A 12,238-nucleotide genomic window follows, 5' to 3' on the forward strand; every position below is an offset into this window, starting at 1 on the left:
TGTCCAAAGGAGTATTACTCTGGTAGGGCAGAGGAGTGACAGTTTACTGCATAATAATCTAATCTATTATGCATTGGAATACATGAAAGTATATAGTGATGGATAGTACTGGAATAAAATGGGGGTGATTTAAATGCTTAACTGAAGGAAAAATCAAAGTGATTCCATAACTAAGTTATTTTCAATTATAGTGAAGGTACCAGGCAGGGTTCCTACAGGAAACAGATGGCACACGGAAATTTTGTAATTTGGAAGAGCTTAATAAAGGAAAAAAATTACAAGATAAAGCCACGGTATAGAAAACCCACAAAATTACAATACTTTGGAGCTAGCAAAAGCAGGACTCTTAACACCCCTAGCTCTCAAGACACACTTAGATGGGCTATGATGTTGAACACAGTCATGAACTGTATCCAAACAACTGACTACCAGAGGCTGTGCTCTTGGATCCAGTCAGTAATCAGCCTGTGGTAACCCCAAAGATGGTTAGCAGATAAATATCCAGATTTACTACACACATTTCCACCTACAGCCATCTGCTGCTCCCCATTGGACAAACCTAGAACTACAAGAGGATACCAGAATCAGTCTCATGGATGACTTCCATCTAGGGTGGGTAATTGTTTTTAGGGGCACTAAAAATATATCCTGCATAGAACAGCAAATAATTTATATTTCAATGTAACTTTCAGGGACTGTAAATCTCCATAGTACTGCCTCTTTTATGTACTTCTAGTATACTGTTACACTATTCCTTAGTGAGGGAGAGATAGAGTTGCAAGTAGTAAACTCATTATTACACTTAGGATAGTTTAGAGGCTGTTTTGTCACAACCTGTAATGATAGAATATTAAGAATCATAAAGATTAAAAACCTATCTACTTGAAATTTGGGGTGTTTTTCAAAATATTTATTTCAAGATCTTTCTGTGTTGTTGGGTGTTGTCATTATAGACATGCCTGAACCAGCTAAGTCTGCTCCTGCACCTAAAAGGGCTCTAAAAAAGCTGTGACCAAGGCCCAGAAGAAGGACAGCAAGAAGCACAAGTGCAGCCACAAGGAGAGCTACTCCGTGTACGGGTACAAGGTGCTGAAGCAAGTCCATCTGGACACTGGCATCTTGTCCAAGGCCATGGGAATCATGAACTCCTTCGTCAACGACATTTTCGAGTGCATCGCTGGCAAGGCATCACGCCTGGCGCATTACAACAAACACTCGACTATCACAAACAGGGAGATCCAGAACGCCGTGCGCTTGCTGCTACCTGGGGAGCTGGCCAAGCACGCTGTGTCCGAGGGCACAAAGGCTGTCACCAAGTATACCAGCTCCAAGTAAATACAATATGCCTAGCCGCTGTTAATGGAGAAGGCAATGACATTTCACTCCAATACTCTTGCCTGGAAAATCCCATGGACAGAGGGCCTGGTGGGCTGTATAGTCCATGGGGTCGTTAAGAGTCGGACACGACTGAGCGACTTCACTTTCACTCAAAATATTTATATAAAATATATGTGTTATACTTGTGAACATTAAACATTTAAGGTTCTCTGACATAACAAAACATAGACACTGGCTGTGAATCTTATGACATCAACTATTATGTATTTGACCTCGAGAAAGACATTCAAATTCTCCATGTATCCAGTTCTCCATGTATCATTTTATTCATTTGTGAGGATCTATATAAACTGGTAAGAGTTAGGCAAATACAGGGACACTCTTCAGAGTAATGCCTTTTACATAATAAGCATTCATTAAGGTGTACTAGTGAATGTTATGTAAGGCCACAACTTTTGATAATATTTCTAACAATTTTTAGAATAAAACTAAGGGAAATACACAACAAAGACATTATAAGCATTAGCTGTAAGAATTCAGCATGTTAAACAAAAATGTAAATATGTGCAGGTTAAATAATTATGCATTTATTTAAATATGTTAAACATGATTTTATGAGACTTTCACTAATATTAAGGTAACTTTAAGACAGAGCCAAAGGAAAACCAAAACACCCAGTTGTGGATGTGACTGGTGATAGAAGCGAGGTCTGATGCTGTAGAGAGTAATACTGTATAGGAACCTTAAATGTTAGGTCCATGAATCAAGGCAAATTGGAAGTGGTCAAACAGGAGATGGCAAGAGTGAACGTCGACATTCTAGGACTCAGTGAACTAAAATGGACTGGAATGGGTGAATTTAACTCAGATGACCATTATATTTACTACTGTGGGCAGGAATCCCTTAGAAGAAATGGAGTAGCCATCATGGTCAACAAGAGAGTGTGAAATACAGTACTTGGATGCCAATCTCAAAAACGACAGTGTGACCTCTGTTGGTTTCCAAGACAAACCATTCAATATCAATGTAATCCAAGCCTATGCCCCGACCAGTAACACTGAAGAAGCTGAAGTTCAACAGTTTTATGAAGACTTACAAGACCTTCTAAAACTAACACCCAAAAAACATGTTCTTTTCACTATCAGATCAGATCAGATCAGTTGCTCAGTCGTGTCCGACTCATTGCGACCCCATGAATCGCAGCACGCCAGGCCTCCCTGTCCATCACCAACTCCCGGAGTTTGCACAGACTCATGTCCATCGAGTCAGTGATGCCATCCAGCCATCTCATCCTCTGTCGTCCCCTTCTCCTCCTGCCCCCAATCCCTCCCAGCATCAGAGTCTTTTCCAATGAGTCAACTCTTCGCATGAGGTGGCCAAAGTACTGGAGTTTCAGCTTTAGCATCATTCCTTCCAAAGAAATCCCAGGGCTGATCTCCTTCAGAATGGACTGGGTGGATCTCCTTGCAGTCCAAGGGACTCTCAAGAGTCTTCTCCAACACCACAGTTCAAAAGCATCAATTCGTCAGCACTCAGCCTTCTTCACAGTCCAACTCTCACATCCATACATGACTACTGGAAAAACCATAGCCTTGACTAGACGAACCTTTGTTGGCAAAGTAATGTCTCTGCTTTTGAATATGCTATCTAGGTTGGTCATAACTTTCCCTCCAAGGAGTAAGTGTCTTTTAATTTCATGGCTTCTGTCACCATCTGCAGTGATTTTGGAGCCCAGAAAAACAAAGTCTGCCACTGTTTCCACTGTTTCCCCATCTATTTCCCATGAAGTGGTGGGACCGGATGCCATGATCTTCGTTTTCTGAATGTTGAGTTTTAAGCCAACTTTTTCACTCTCCACTTTCACTTTCATCAAGAAGCTTTTTAGTTCCTCTTCACTTTCTTCCATAAGGGTGGTGTCATCTGCATATCTGAGGTTATTGATATTTCTCCCGGCAATCTTGATTCCAGTTTGTGTTTCTCCCAGTCCAGCGTTTCTCATAATGTACTCTGCATATAAGTTAAATAAGCAGGGTGACAATATACAGCCTTGACGTACTCCTTTTCCTATTTGGAACCAGTCTGTTGTTCCATGTCCAGTTCTAACTGTTGCTTCCTGACCTGCATATAGGGGACTGGAATGCAAAAGTAGCAAGTCAGGAAACACCTGGAGTAACAGGCAAATTTAGCCTTGGAATACAGAATGAAGCAGGGCAAAGGCTAAATAGAGTTCTGCCGAGAGAATGCACTGGTTATAGCAAACACCCTCTTCCAACACCACAAGAGTAGACAGACCAGATAGCTAACACCGAAATCAGAGTTATTATATTCTTTGCAGCCAAAGATGGAGAAGCTATATACAGTCAGCAAAAACAAGACTGGGAGCTGACTACGGCTCAAATCATGAACTCCTTAGTGCCAAGCTCAGACTTAATTGAAGAAAGTAGGGGAAACCACTGGACCATTCAGGTATGACCTAAATCAAATCCCTTACGATTATACAGTGGAAGTGAGAAATAGATTTAAGGGACTAGATCTGATAGAGTTCCTAATGAACTATGGACAGAGGTTCATAACATTGTGCAAGAGACAGGGATCAAGACCATCCCCAAGAAAAAGAAATGCAAAAAAAAAAAAAAAAAAAGGCTGTCTGAGGAGGCTTTACAAAGAGCTGTGAAAAGAAAAGAAGCAAAGGAGAAAAGAAAAGATATACCCATTTGAATGCAGTTTCAGAGAATAGCAAGGAGAGATAAGAAAGCCTTCCTCGTTGATCAATGCAAAGAAATAGAGGAAAACAATAGAATGGGAAAGACTAGAGATCTCTTCAAGAAAATTAGAGATACCAAGGGAACATTTCATGCAAAGATGGGCTCAATAAAGGACAGAAATTTTAAGGGCCTAAAAGAAGGAGAAGATATTAAGAAGAAGTGGCAAGAATATTACAGAAGAATTGTAGAGAAATGATCTTCATGACCCAGATAACCATGATGGTGTGATCACTCACCTAGGGCCAGACATCCTTGGACGGTGAGTCAAGTGGGTCTTAGGAAGCATCACTACCAACAAAACCAATGGAGATGATGGAATCCCAGTTGAACTATTTCAAATACTGAAAGAGGATGCTATGAAAGTGCTACACTCAATATGCCAGCAAATTTGGAAAACTCAGCAGTGGCCACAGGACTGGAAAAGGTCACTTTTCATTCCAATCCCAAAGAAAGGCAATGCCAAAGAATGCTCAAATTACCACACAATTGCACTCATCTCACATGCTAGTAAAGTAATGCTTAAAATTCTCCAAGCCAGGCTTCAGCAATATGTGAACTGTGAACTTCCAGATGTTCAAGCTGGTTTTAGAAAAGGCAGAGGAACCAGAGATCAAATTGCCAACATCTGCTGGATCATGGAAAAAGAAAGAGAGTTCCAGAAACACATCTATTCCTGCTTTATTGAGTATGCCAAAGCTTTTGATTGTGTAGATCACAATAAACTGTGGAAAACTCTGAAAGAGATGGGAATACCAGACCACCTGACTTGTCTCTTGAGAAATCTGTATGCAGGTCAGGAAGCAACAGTTAGAACTGGACATGGAACAACATACTGGTTCCAAATAGGAAAAGGAGTGCGTAAAGGCTGTATATTGTCACCCTGCTTATTTAACTTATATGCAGAGTACACCATGAGAAATGCTGGACTGGAAGAAGCACATGCTGGGATAAAGGTTGCCAGGAGAAATATTAATAACCTCATATATGTTGGTGATACCATTCTTATGGCAGAAAGTGAAGAGGAACTCAAAAGCCTCTTGATGAAAGTGAAAGTGGAGAATGAAACAATTAGCTTAAAGCTCAACATTCAGAAAACGAAGATCATGGCATCCGGTCCCATCACTTCACGGCAAATACATGGGGAAACAGTGGAAACAGTGAGAGACTATTTTTGGGGGCTTCAAAATCACTGCAGATGGTGACAGAAGTCATGAAATTAAAAGACTCTTGCCCCCTTGGAAGTAAAGTTATGAAAAATATATACAGCATATTAAAAAGCAGACATTACTTTGCCAACAAAGGTCCGTCTAGTCAAGGCTATGGTTTGTCCAATAGTCATGTATGGATGTGAGAGTTGGACTCTAAAGAAAGCTGAATGCTGAAGAATTGGTATTTTGAACTGTGGTGTTGGAGAAGACTTGTGAAGAGTCCCTTGGATTGCAAAGAGATCCAACCAGTCCATCCTAAAAAAGATAATCCTAGGTGTTCATTGGAAGGACTGATGTTGAAGCTGAAACTAATACTTTGGCTACCTATTTCAAAGAGCTGGCTCATTTGAAAAGACCCTGATGCTGGGAAAGATTGAAGGCAGGAAAATGAGATGACATTGGATGAAATGGTTGGATGGCATCACTGAGTCAATGGACATGAGTTTGGGTAAACTCTGGGAGTTGATGATGGAAAGAGAGGCTTGGTGTGCTGTGTTCCATGGTGTAGCAAAGAGTCAGACACGACTGAATGACTGAACTGAACTTCAGGTAACTTTTCCTCGTTTTCTTTTTCTTGTTTCATGGATTTCATTACAGAATGATCAAGTTACGGTAACATGCCTTCAACTTAGAAAAGTGACAGGCTTGAATTGTGTCTGCAATTCTATTTTATGCTTTGCAAATCCAGGAAAAAAAAAACATGATTAACTTCTTGATGTCTTTGGGGTGGTACAACTTTGCCAGCTTTTTGTTTATTTTCTAGATTTGATTATTTCTCCACATGTCTATATCCATATTTTTACCTTCACAATGAAACTAGCCTCCAAGAAATAAAACCAATTTCAAGATATTATCTTACACTGTTTCCAAGCTAGGGGCCACCAACTCAAATTCATTTCTGAGCTAAGAGATACGCAACACCCTTTGGACTGGATCCAAAGAATGACCAACTTCAGAAGATAGCCCTGTTATTCTACATACAGGCTTGTTATTTTATACACAGGCTCCAAAATAAGTCCACAAATATGTCCTATCATGAATAATTATTCATGGTGGTTGTTTTTTAGGTGCTAAGTCATGTCTGATTCTTTTATAATACCAGGGACTGTAGCCCACCTGGCTCCTCATTCATGGATTTCCCGTGCAAGAATATTGGAGTAGGTTGTCATTTCCTTCTCCAGGGGTTCATTCCTGACCCAGGGCTTGAACTGATGTCTCCTGCATTAGCAGGCAGTTTTTACCACTGAGCCACCAGGGAAGACCAATAATAATTTTAACAGTTACTGAAGTAGAATTACATGCAGATATGTAACATAAATATCACCTATACCTTCTGTTTCTATATACAGAAAAGCTGTGAGTTTCTAAATTATCTACCAAGCAATGAAGAAGATCATTTAAAGGAAGAGATGACAGTATTTCAGTTTTAATGTTTAACATATTTTAAGCACTTAATACATCCATTGGAAGAAAATGATTAGTCAGAAGCTGTATATTCAGTCCAAAAGACCATTATTATTCAGAAAAATCACTTAATTTCTTATGGCATGAAATAGCTTTTTTTTTTTTTTTTGTAAGTTTTCCGGCTAGATTTAACCATATTTGATATGAACAAATTCATGATGTACTTTTGCAGAAATAATCTTCTCCCAAAGTTGATCATATTTCTTACCTTTAAAAAGTTTCCTTTTCCACCTTTTTTTAAAGGACTTTAAATCTTATTTTGTCAAAAATCCCCTAATAATAATCACATAAGATTAAAACAAACTGTGTATGTATATCACAACAAACTGGAAAATTCTTAACAATATGGGAATACCAGACCACTTTACCTGCCTTCTGAGAAACCTGTATGCATGTCAAGGAGCAACTGTTGGAACTGGACATGAAACAACTGACTGATTCCAAATTGGGAAAGGAGTACCTCAAGGCTGTCTATTGTCACCCCGCTTATTTAACATATGTAGAGGACATCGTAAGAAATGCCAGGCTGGATGACTCACAAGCTGGAATCAAGATTGCAGGGGAAAATATCAATAACCTCAGATATGCAGATGGCACCACTCTAATGGCAGAAAGTGAAGAGGAACTGAAGAGACTCTTGATAAAAGTGAAAGAAGAGAGTGAAAAAACTGGCTTAAAGCTCAACATTGAAAAACCTAAGATCAGGGCATCATGTCCCATTATTTCATGGCAAATAGATGGGGAAACAATGGAGACAGTGAGAGACTTTATTTTTTTAGGCTCCAAAATCACTGTGGATGTTTAACTGCAGCTATGAAATTAAAAGATGCTTGCTCCTTGGAACCATGACAAACTTGGCCAGCAAGTTAAAAAGCAGAGACATCACGTTGCCAACAAAAGTCCATATAAACAAAGCTATGGTTTTTACAGTAGTCATGTATGGGTCTGAGAGCTGGACCATAAAGAAGGCTGACCACCAAAGAACTGATGCTTTCAAATTGTAGTGTGGAGAAGACTCTTCAAAGTCCCCTGGAAAACAAGGAGTTCAAACCAGTCAATCCTAAAGGAAAGCAACCCTGAATATTCACTCAAAGGACTGATGCTGAAGCTCTAATACTTTGGCCACCTTATGTGAAGAGCTGACTCACTGGAAAAGACCCTGATGCTGGGAAAGGCTGTTCAGTTCAGTTTAGTCGCTCAGTCAGGTCCGACTCTTTGCGACTCCATGAATCGCAACACTCCAGGCCTCCCTGTCCATCACCAACTCCCGGGGTCTATCCAAACCCTTGTCCATCTAGTCGGTGATGCCATCCAACCATCTCATCCTGTCATCCCCTTCTCCTCCTGCCCCCAATCCCTCCCAGCATCGGGTCTTTTCCAATGAGTCAACTCTTTGCATCAGGTGGCCAAAGTATTGGAGTTTCAGCTTCAACATCAGTCCTTCCAATGAACACCCAGGACTGATCTCCTTTAGGCTGGACTGGCTGGATCTTCCTGCAGTTTAAGGGACTCTCAAGAGTCTACTCCAACATCAGAGTTCAAAAGCATCCATTCTTCGGTGCTCAGCTTTCTTCATCGTCCAACTCTCACATCCATACATGACTACTGGAAAAACCATAGCCTTGACTAGATGGACCTTTGTTGGCAAAGTAATGTCTCTGCTTTTAAATATGCTATTTAGGTTGGTCATAACTTTCCTTCCAAGGCTAAGAGAGGTGGAAAAGGGGGCAAGAAAGAATGAGATGGTTGGGGTCATCACTGAAGTGACTCAATGGACATGAGTTTGAGTAAATTTGGAGAAAAACTCAAAGACAGGGAAGCATATGGTGCTTCAGTCCCAGGATCACAGAGTCAGACACAACTTAGTGACTGAAAAACCATCACCACATGGGATATGGTTACATACAAATTACACATCTTACACATGTACCATCTGAATTAGAATTTTTTAATTTTAAATTTATTTAATTGGAGGCTAATTACTTTACAATATTTTATTGGTTTTGCCATACATCAACATGAATCTGCCATGGGTATATATGTGTTCCCCATCCTGAATTGCTGTCCCACCTCCGTCCCCGTACTATCCCTCTGGGTCATCCCAGTGCACCAGCCCCAAGCATCCTGTATCCTGCATCGAACCTGGACTGGTGATTCGTTTCTTATATGATATTATACATGTTTCAATGCCATTCCCCCAAATCATCCCACCCTCTCCCTCTCCCACAGAGTCCAAAAGACTGTTCTATACATCTGTGTCTCTTTTGCTGTCTCACATACAGGGTTATTGTTACCATCTTTCTAAATTCCATACATATGCATTAGTATACTGTATTGGTGTTTTTCTTTCTGGCTTACTTCATTCTGTATAATAGGCTCCAGTTTCATCCACCTCATTAGAACTGATTCAAATGTATTATTTTTAATGGCTGAGTAATATTCCATTGCGGAGAAGGCAATGGCACCCCACTCCAGTACTCTTGCCTGGAAAATCCCATGGACAGAGGAGACTGGTAGGCTGCAGTCTATGGGGTTGCAAGGAGTTGGACACGACAGAGGGAAATCACTTTCACTTTTAACTTTCATGCATTGGAGAAGGAAATGGCAACCCACTCCAGTGTTCTTGCCTGGAGAATCCCAGGGACTGGGGAGCCTGGTGGGCTGCCATCTCTGGGGTCACACAGAGTCGGACACGACTGAAGTGACTTAGCAGCAATATTCCATTGTGTATATATACCACATCTTTCTTATCCATTCATCTGTTGATGGACATCTAAGTTGCTTCCATGTCCTGGCTATTATAAACAGTGATGCAATGAACATTGGGGTACATGTGTCTCTTTCAATTCTGATTTCTTTGGTGTGTATGCCCAGCAGTGGGATTGCTGGGTCATAGAATTTTTAAGAGTCCTGGAAATCTGATGTTTTTAAAATTTAATTTTTTCCAAGCATAATTATACAAGTATATGAATAATGTTTGTTTTGCTTATATTTATTCATCTTGAGAGGTTTAGCTAAATTTATTGTAGGGTTTTTTTATATTACCATAATAAATCTAACATTTAATTTTTCATAAATTGTTTTCATTGTTTATTTTTGTCATCCACATTATAATGGATAAAACACTTTATTCACTCACCATTATTGTACATTACTCCTTTCATAAAATTCTGCTATACATTAGAAGACATCAAAATAACATTCAACATGACACTGGAATTTATACTTTTCTATTATAAAACTTTTCTAGTTTGACCTATTAAAATATCTCAAGAATCAAAAATATTTTAGAAATATTTCTCTTCCTTTTCAGTGATTAGTGAGTTACATATCCATGTGTTTTGAGCTGAATTCCCCTACCCTCACCACCATTTCAAATACATTGAAGTGCTAAAACAGAAAGTGAGGTTATTTGGAAGAGGGTCTTTATTCGGGGAATAAATTCAGTGTTGTCATTAGTGTGGGCTCTCTCTTCCTAAAGGGACCTTAATAGTTCTGCTTAGCTTGACTAAGCTTTAGATAGATTTCTTCCTAACTCTGGGTCCCTGACCTCTCTTTTTAGACATTAAAGAAAGCTTGCAATTGTAAATTATTTCTGCTCCATTAAGATGTAAATCCTCTCTCAGCCTCTTGCCAGCCTTTTTAACCTTGAAATAACCTTGATTTAGAACTAAGAATGTCTTTCCCAAAGACCTGGGAGTCATCCCTTTGAAATATAATCATTAAGACAGAGGCCCTTCTCCTAGTCTCTGTGGCAGGGTAGGGACCTGACTACAATAGGCCCCAATTAGCAGACACAGATGGCCTAGTCACGGAAGCCAGTGCACCTCCCTCCACTAATATCCCTGCCACTACTTTTTCACTAGCTCACCCCAGAGCTTAAAAATTCTCTTGCCATTTGTCTCAACAGAGTTGAGTTCAATTTCTCTATTGTAATAGTCTAGACAACTTCTGCGATATCTGTGAATACAATCTTCTTTGGCCACTCGTCCTGTCTGGTGCAGTTTTTACTTAACAGCTGTACTCCAATTTAATTAGAATCTTTCAAATGGGGGGAGAAAAGCAATGACAAACCTAGAGAGTGTATTAAAAAGCAGAGACATTATTTTGCCTCCAAAGTTCCCTATACTCAAAGCTATGGTTTTTCCAGTAGTCTTGTACAGATGTGAGAAATGGACAATGAAAAAAGTTGAATGCTGAAGAATTGATGCCTTTGAACTGTGGTTCTGGAGAAGACTCTTGAGAGTCCCTTGGACTGCAAGGAGATCAAACCAATTAATTCCTAAAGGCAGTCAATCCTGAATATTCATTGGAAGAACTGATTCTGAAGCTCCAATACTTTGGCCACCAGATGGGAAGGGCCAACTCTTTGTAAAAGACCCTGATGCTGGGCAAAATTGAAGGCAGGAGGATAGGGGATGTCAAAGGATGAGATGGTTGGATGGCTTCACGGACTTAATGGACACTAACTTGAGCAAACTTCGGGAGATGGTGAAGGACAGGGAAGCCTCACATGCTGCAGTCCATGGGTCTCAAAGAGTTGGACACAACAGAGCAACTGAACAACAACAACAACACAAAGTGGGCAAAGGCAGGCACAGAGGCAGACACGTACACTGGGAGAATGTCACATGACGATGAAGGCAGAGATCTGAGTGATGCAGCAGAAGTCAAGGAATGTGAAAAATTCCTGCCAAACTACCTGAAGTTAGAAGAGAGGCACTGAACAGATTTCCCCTAACAGCCCTCAGAGGGAACTAACCCTGTTGACACCCTGATCTTGGACTTCTAACCTCAAGAACTGTGAAAGAAAACATTTCTTTTGTTGAAGCCACACAGTTCATAGTGTTTTGTTTCAACAGCCCTAAGAAACTAATGGGCTTCCCTGGTGGCTCATTGGTAAGAGAATCTGCCTGCCAATTCAAGAGATGCAGGTTGGATTTCTGATTCAGGAAGAACCCCTGGAGAAGGAAATGGCCCCCATTCCAGTATACTTGCCTGTGAAATCCCATGGACAGAGGAGCTGGGTGGGTTACAGTCCATGGAGTTGCAAAAGAGTTGGATATAACTTAGCAACTAAACAACAAAAACAAGAAAACTAATACATTGTATTATGTAGTGATAAGACTTGATTTGTAGTTGAGAAAGCTAGTCTTAGAGACCTACTCTGCTGCTTCCTTATTTGGGAGCTGGAATAAATCTGTAAGCTTTCTAAATTTCCATATCTTCACTGACAATTGAATGACCTAACATTGTGAGAGATGTTTGCTCATAACAGGGATAAATAAAATGAAGCATTATTTCTCATTTGAAAGATAATTTTCTAAGGTTAAAGACAACAATAGCAAAGTTTCTTAAAAAACAAAAAAAATGAAACCAGGATTAAGGACTCAGCAGTTTTCCTTAAGAAAGGAAAAATCTGGAATTTCAAACATTTCTCCTTTGAATTTTCTACTTTGCTAG

The 12,238-nt window shown here is 40.0% G+C and overlaps 1 pseudogene; it reads left to right on the top strand.

Moving 5' to 3' along the window:
• Positions 1–955: 955 nt before the first annotated feature.
• Positions 956–1,335, top strand: LOC521159 (histone H2B type 1-C/E/F/G/I-like; annotated as a pseudogene).
• Positions 1,336–12,238: the final 10,903 nt, after the last annotated feature.

This window comes from Bos taurus, chromosome 20 (genome assembly GCF_002263795.3).
Source record: "Bos taurus isolate L1 Dominette 01449 registration number 42190680 breed Hereford chromosome 20, ARS-UCD2.0, whole genome shotgun sequence".
Taxonomy (NCBI): Eukaryota; Metazoa; Chordata; class Mammalia; order Artiodactyla; family Bovidae; genus Bos; species Bos taurus.